Consider the following 8,635-nt stretch of genomic DNA (forward strand, 5'->3'; position numbering starts at 1 on the left):
TCTCATCCACTGGTTGAGAGATGACAGCAGAGCAGAGGAGAAAGGGATGTTATTTGTGGTCAGGGTATCTATAATTCGTTGAATGTTGTTGCAGAGAAATTCACCCACCACCCACCACCACAGTCTCAATCTCAGGCATGATCACAACTCCTCTCTGTGGTCACTTGGATCTTATTCAGGATATTATTATCCTTCACACATATTGCTACAACTCTAATCTGTATATAACCTGACCAATTCGTTTTCTTGAGCTTTGGACCTCATACTGAAGAGAGGTGTGAGAGAGACGTAAACAAGGAAAAAGCATGACACTGTTTGCAGTTCAAGTTATGTGCATTTGTAATTATATGGAAATTTTTACTTCATAATACAGTATAATACACGCAAAGAAAATGCTATTCATAGTGCATAACTGATATAGATGTCTGTGGTCAGGTACTGTATCATTTGAAGTTTGATTAAAAAAGCCTTGTTGAGATTCATGAGCGGAAATCCCAGGGGGGATTGGGGGGACACGGGACACCCCCATCCTGGGGAAAATATGATTTGTCCCCCCAATATATCACTGTAAACAGTAACTATGTAATTTCAATAATATAATAATACGCAATGAAAGCACTTGTGCTGATTTTAGACACTTAATAGCGCGTTTTTAAATTTCACAAGATTGCGACCCCCCCGCCTTTGCCTCACAATGGTTTGATCCACTGCCATTCTTTAGCTGGCAAGGTAATAGAAGGGCTCGTAATCTTACTGTCCGAAAGGCACTCAATGTACGTAACTGACGTGAGGTAATCCAGTCAATCGCGCTTTAGCAATGTATATATTTTTTAATGTTGCAGGGTTCACACACATAGCTGAATTTGCAGAGCTAGCGCGCAAACTAAAGCAAAACATTAACTATCAAGCTAGCTAGTACCATATTCCATTATGTGGCTCGTCAAAGATGGAATAATTTGCTATCGTCAGTTTTATTCCAAATTAGCATGCAGCTGTAGTGCTCTCAAAGTCCCTGTGATAAGGTTAGCGATAAACTGAAGTTCAAACTGAACAGAACTACACTCTCTCCTATACCATTGTCTTAAATATATTTAATGGTCTCGTTGCAAAGCTAAATGTCGCTAGTGAATTTTTTTTTTTTTTCACCTTTAACCAGGTAGCAAGATTATAGCAAAACACCACAGAAACGGAATTGGTGCTCGCTAGCTTTTGCAAATTCAGCTATTTTTGGAAGCCTGCCAATATGAAAACAAACTATGTTAAAATTTCAAAACGTTGCAGCATGTGTTGTGTAAATGTGTGTGTGCAGCTAGACCGGTCAGCCAGCCAGCCAGGTAGAAAAAATGTCAGAAAAAAGTAAAAAGACGGACAATCAGAGTATTTTTTCAGTACACACAAAACGCCAAAGTAAGAACTCTAGTAGCCTAATATCTCAAAGACCATTGATAAAATGTTCATAAGAAAGAAGTGAAATGCTAAATGGAAAATTTCACAATGATGTCTTAAGCAGAGCAGGCAAACAGATGGCACACAGACAGCAGAGCTGGGACAGAGTATGCAGGGACAGACTGGCAGAGACAGGGAGTCTCAGGTAAGTTTGTTAAGTCTTTGTTTGGCAACATTATGAAAGTTCTCCATTTTTTTGATTTGTAAAATAGGACATAATTGGAAAATGCCATTGAATACCCCCACTCTCAATTAAACTGGTGACTGAACCAATATTTCGTGTATAGCAATGGTATTGCTTGTTGTGATTAATTTGTGTCTTTGGGTACCGGTAGTAGGAGTACAGCAAACACCTTATTCTTTCTAGGAGACAGACTGAGTCAGTGAGGGTGGTGAAAGGGAAAGAGCCAAGGAGAGAGACTTCAGAGGACAGTGTCACAGCCACGGCAGGACCAGGTGTCACCCTTGTTGCCACAGCACCAGTATAGGGCGGGACAGTGGCACAGCATCGTCCAGTTACCTCAGTGATGACACAAAACCATATCAGCCACACCACAATTTATAGAACCGCAAACTCTTGCAAACGTTCAAGAGAGACGAACCACTGCACTGATAAGGAACATTGCTATAACTATTATTATTAGTAGTATATATTAAATGATTTAAACAAGTGTGGACAACCCTTCAGTTAACTACTGTACCTAACAATTATCCAGTAGTAGTGATTATCGGTCCTCAATATACATTTAACATATTACAAAATAGTATATGTGTTACAGCACTACTTTTGGTGGCCCCCTCAGGAATTGCTCCTGAGAAAATTTCATGTAATTGTCCCCTCCAAGGTTGATATCAGATTTTCGCCCCTGGTTGAGATAAAAACGGTAGCTGATAATAGTCTACATTTTTTGATGTTTATTTCTAGCCTCATGTGTGGTCATATCAGGAGGAGTCCATAGGAATCTATGTCCTCCATGGAATCCAGCAAGATTCCAGCAAGAACAAACTCAATAGTCTAAAGTGGCTTCCTCTCCTCTGTCTTCTTCCCTACATCTGCACTAATTTAACAAACCCAGGATAGATGAAAGTAGATCCACAAGACATTTCCCCCAACATACTGTACTGCTTTCATCCACCCCATGTCTCCAGATTAGTGCAGATGAAGTAAAGGAGGTGAGGAGATGAAGCCAGTTTAGACTGTTGGGAATGAACCCCGACCCACAGGAAGGATGTCCTGTTCCCTGAGCAAAGCATGCAGCAGGGACACTGCGTTGACTCAGAAGACATGGAACACACTCCAGATTCCTCCTCTCTTCTCCAAATGTGCTCGCTGTCCAGTTATTTTTTTCAGGATATATTTTTTATCCATTCCTTTTGGTCAACCATGCTCGCTACAGGCAAAAACAGACGGCATACCAAAAATAGAACACACATTCACGCCCACATGGCGATCATACACACACACACACACACACACACACCACACACACACACACACAATCAAAGCATGATTATTTCATGGTATCCAAATGTGTGACTTCTGACTGATACTGACTTGACAGCCAAACATCTGCAGGAAACTCGCTGACACGCCAATTTCCCAGAATACATGACTGATTGATTCAACAACAGGAAGTGAGACATGACTGTGCTTGAGAAAGTCGTCCCCTTGAGAGAGGGAGGCTGCTCTTCCCAGTACTCTTACTAAAAAGACCTTTGCCCTATTGCTTTCTGTCCCGCTTCATATTTCCACATAAAGCCTGACATTGAAACATTTAATATGTAGTATGTGAAAGTGTTTTCCTTTAAAAACAACATGAACATCATGAGCATGGATCTTTGATGTACTGTACGTACATATTCCAACCAGAAGCCAAGGATTTACAGGCAACATCCGCATCGAGCTAAAGGTAGAGCTGCCGCATTCAAGGGGCGGGAGACTAATCCGGACGCTTATAAGAAATCCCGCTATGCCCTCAGACGAACAATTCACAACAAGCAAAGCATTTTTTACATTTACATTTAAGTCATTTAGCAGACGCTCTTCATCCATCGAGCGAACTTACAAATTGGTGCATTCACCATTATGAAATCAGTGGAACACAACTTTCAAATAGTGCATGTCTAACTCTTTTAAGCAGGGGAGGTGGCGGTTAGTGAGAGAATTACATTATCCCAGTAGGTATTCTAAAAGAGGTGGATTTCCGGTGCTTCCGAGAATGAGTGATTGACTACGCTGACACTGGCGTGGTGAGGGGAGTTTTCCACCATTGGGTGCCAGAGCAGCGAACATTTTGACTGGGCTGAGCGGAGCGAACTGACTGTCCTCAAAGGGAGGTAGGGAACGGCAGCAGGCCAGAGGTGGCTTTATGACGCAGTTGCCCTATGTTTGGTCGTGTAGGGCCTGATCAGCAGCCTGAAGCGTACGGATGGTCCGTTCCCCTCACAGCCTCCAGTACAGGCAAAGCACCATGTCTTTGTAGCGGATGTCGAGCTCAACTGGAAGCCAGTGGGAGAGCGAGCGGGCTAAGAGTCCGGGGTGACACGGATGAGAACTTGGGAAGGTTTAAAACCAGACGGGCTGCGGCGGTTCTGGATGAGTTGTAGGCGGTTTTAATTCAGCAGGCATGGGAGCCCAGCCAACCAGCGAGTTGCAATAATCCAGACGGGAGGATGACAAAGTTGCCTGGATATCTCTCTTTTAGCGTCAATACAGGATTAAGATTGAATCCTACTACACCGGCTCTGACGCTCGTCAGATGTGGCAGGGCTTGAAAACTATTACGGACTACAAAGGGAAACCCAGACGCGAGCCTACCAGACAGGTTAAATGCCTTTTATGCCGATGTGAGCAAGACCTTTAAACAGGTCAACAWTCGCAAAGCCGCTGGGCCAGACGGATTACCAAGACATGTACTCAAAGCATGCGTGGACCAACTGGCAAGTGTCTTCACTGACATTGTCAACCTCTCCCTGACCGAGTCTGTAATACCTACATGTTTCAAGCAGATCACCATAGTCCCTGTGCCCAAGGAAGTGAAGGTAACCTGCCTAAATGATTATCGCCCTGTAGCACTCACATCGGTAGACATGAAGTGATTTGAAAAGCTGGTCATGGCTCACATCAGCAGCATCCTCCCGGATACCCTAGACCCACTCCAATTTGCATACCGCCCCAACAGATCCACAGATAACGCAGTCTCAATCGCACTCCACACTGCTCTTTCCCACCTGGACAAATGGAACACCTATGTGAGAATGCTGTTCATTGACTACAGCTCAGCATTCAACACCATAGTGCCCATGAAGCTAATCACTAAGCTAAAGACCCTGGGACTAAACATCTCCCTCTGCAACTGGATCCTTTAATTCTTAACGGGCCACCCCCAGATGGTAAGAGTAGGCAACAACACATCTGCCACGCTGATCCTCAACACTGGGGCCCCTCAGGGGTGTGTACTTACTCCCCTCCTGTACTCCTTGTTCACTCACGACTGCGTGGCCAAACACGACTCCAAAACCATCATTAAGTTGGCTGACGACACAACAGTGGTAGGCCTGATCACCGACAACGATGAGACAGCCTATAGGGAGGAGGTCAGAGAACTGGCAGTGTGRTGCCAGGACAACAACCTCTCCCTCAATGTGAGCAAGACAAAGGAGCTCATCGTGGACTACAGGAAAAGGCGGGCTGAACAGGACCCAATTAACATCAACGGGACTGTAGTGGAGCGGGTCGAGAGTTTCAAGTTCCTTGGTGTCCACATCACCAACGAACTATCATGGTCCAAACATACCAAGACAGTCGTGAAGAGGGCAYGACACAACCATTTCCCCCTCAGGAGACTGAAAAGATTTKGCATGGGTCCCCAGATCCTCAAAAGGTTCTACAGCTGCACCATCGAGAGTATTCTGACCGGTTCCATCACCGCCTGGTATGGCAACTGCTCGGCATCTGTCCGTAAGGTGCTACAGAGGGTAGTGCGAATGGCCCAGTACATCACTGGGGCCAAGCTTCCTGCCATCCAGGACCTAGGCGGTGTCAGAGGAAAGCCCATCAAATTGTCAGAGACTCCAGTCACCCAAGTTATAGATTGTTTTCTCTGCTACCGCCACGGCAAGCGGTACCGAAGTGYCAAGTCTAAGACCAAAAGGTTCCTTAACAGCTTCTACCCTCAAGCCATAAGACTGCTGAACAATGAATTAAATGGCCACTGGACTATTTACATTGACCCTCAATTTGTTTCATACACTGCTTCTACTCGCCRTTTATTATCTATGCATAGTCACTTCACCCCTACCTACATGTACAAATTACCTCAACTAACCTGTACCCCCGCACACTGACCCGGTACCGGTACCCACTGTATATAGCCTCATTATTGTTATGTTATTTTCTTACTTTTATWATTTTTTATTTTTTACTTTAGTTTATTTGGTAAATATTTTCTTAACTCTTCTTGATCTGCACTGTTGGTTGAGGGCTTGTAAGTAAGCATTTCACGGTAAGGTGAATTTGTAAGGTGAACTTGTTGTATTCGGCGAATGTAACAAAGTTTGATTGAATTAGATTTTGCCTAGTTAAATAAAGGTTAAATAAAATKTAAATAAACAGAGTTTTGAGACCCCATCCTCTCCTTCTGTCCTCTTCAATAATAGACTGGATACTAGAGTCTAACCTCTCCTCTGCTTTCTTCTCCTCTGCTCTCCTCTGTCTGTCATCCTCAGGGTTCATTATTTCTGACCTGGACCATGAGCAATTACTTGCCTGTACTGACAAGCCTGACGGAGAACTCCACCGTAAGTACTACAGCTCTCTACCTCCTATCCTCTCTCCATCCATCTTGTGCTCTTCTATACTCTATCTATCGTCTCACGAGCATTTCTTCATCCATCTCTCTCTATCTTGTCTCTATGCTTTTTTTAAATCCTCTCTCCTCCATCTTTTCTCACACTCTTCTCCTTCTCCCTCCTGGTTTTGCACCTCTCTCTCCACCCCCAGTCTTTCGGCTGCCCCTCTGTGACAGTATGACATAGGCAGGCATTGGGTTCAGAGTTACTGTAAACAGGGGCTCCACTGTTGTGTGGGATTAGCCCATTGGGTTACAGTGGGATAGTAATATGTCCTGCGGGTAGCCGGCTGGCCAGGGATTTAGCTGTTCCCACGGATTGATTGTGTTGTTCTTACTGTTGGGTTGAGTTTGTAAAAACAGCAGATTGCGTTACACTAATCACTCTGGCAGTGGAGGACGTGCATGTGTGTTTGTGTGTGAGTGTGGACGTGTTCAACTATACTTGTGGGGACCAGAAGTCCCCACAAGAATGGTAAACAAACAAAAAGTTGACCAACAGGGGACATTTCTTTGTATTTCTAGGGTGTTTAGGGTTAATTCCACCATAACTGAAGACTCAGATTTTTCACTTCAAATGTACGCCAAACAAAAACTATTGATTTAAAAGTTTAACAAACCRTACAACTCTATGCACAAGGACTACTTTTAACAATTTACACAATACATTTACTGGAATGTGCACATGGTTTCTGCAAAGGTGGATTTTTAAAAGTAGAAGTAGAAGCTCGAATTGTTTRGGTACAGACCTGGATAGTARGACAGTACTCTGCAGGCTATCTCTGCAGTAGATTGCAACTTAATACAACTTGATACAACATTTTACAACAACACCACCAACTGGACTGGATCTCAGATCATCTTTCAATCACCCACGTGGGTATATGCTCCTRAAAGTGTATTTTATKTATTATATTYTAGCGCCTGGTTACGCAGACGCTCGTGAGCAGTTTAGATTAAATGATTGAATAACATGTATGTGTACATTTATTTTGCAATGCGAGCAGTGTGGAGAATGTAAKGCAATGTTTCTTAAACTTAMRGAAGGCAGAACAATTTCTCCAAAACTAAATATAAGTGTTGATATTAGTTGGCAGGGGTCTTTACTTCCACACTATTGTGTTTGGATGTATTTCGTTTCTTTTTAAGACTTTGTCTGCTAGATGTTTTCTAAGACCCCTTACCATCTGCTTGACCAGAAATCAAAGCCTTTGCTTATTCCACATTTTTAGGATGGGGAAAATGGTGGAAACATTTAAATATATCCCTTAATTTCTAAAGAATATAGACTCTTAGCTTTTATTTGACACCCAATTTGATATGCTCCTATGAACGTCACATGTTGGTGCTCATGGGTCCKTTTACATGGAAATGACCTATTACTATGTTGTAAAACACTGTACGCTGTCCCCACCTCTCCATGTAGACCTACTTCTCTACACACACTTTTTACATGTGTCCCCAAGGGCTCCTTCCTACTGAGCCTTGCACATAATAATGGATGAACACAATGTGATAAGATTAATGAGTTACCTATATAAGCATCTGCCTCAGATTCCAAAGGTTGCATGTTCGAATCCAGTGAAAAAAAGTTGTTTTTAGATATTTTTGTTTTAAGACTATCCCAAAMCTTAACTCAGAATGGTTAATGCCTAACCTTAATAATTGAGTTATGCCTGAACTTAACCCTGACATAAAAAATTCTGAATTAATGCCTTAACTTAACCTTAAACACTTTTTAATTTGACGTTTGTAACAACTTCGAAATTTGACATTTGAGAAACATGGATGAACGTCTAATTGTGACATGAGACTGTGAGAGCTGGTAGGAATAGATATCCTGCAGTAAAGTATGCTTTGGAAATGCATTATGACTTCACACCAACCGTGATGTTTCATGTGGGAATATATTGTGCCAAGGCCAACAGTTTTAGTTAACTGAGTTGTAATTGATTATTTTCATTTTGAAGTCCGAATAAATTTTTTTGTCCTTTAATGTGACAGCTCAGCAGTGTAAATTTAATGAGTCTTGTAATACAGAAAGATGTTCTAAGACACACACACACCACACACCCAACACACCCACCACACACACACACACACACACACACACACACACACACACACACACACACACACACACACACACAACACCACACAGTAATATTAATACTATGTTGTTCCCTAAGTGATCCTCTGGATTATAACCATAACGTCAATTAGATCCTTAATTCAATTTCCCTGCACATTTGACTGAGGTGGAAATGAGTCCCCCATAGGCAGAAAATGGAAATAGGAGAAGAAAAGGAGGAAAGATAGGGGGCGACAGGGTGACGTCA

Source organism: Salvelinus sp. IW2-2015, linkage group LG19, assembly GCF_002910315.2.
Source record: "Salvelinus sp. IW2-2015 linkage group LG19, ASM291031v2, whole genome shotgun sequence".
NCBI classification, from domain to species: domain Eukaryota; kingdom Metazoa; phylum Chordata; class Actinopteri; order Salmoniformes; family Salmonidae; genus Salvelinus; species Salvelinus sp. IW2-2015.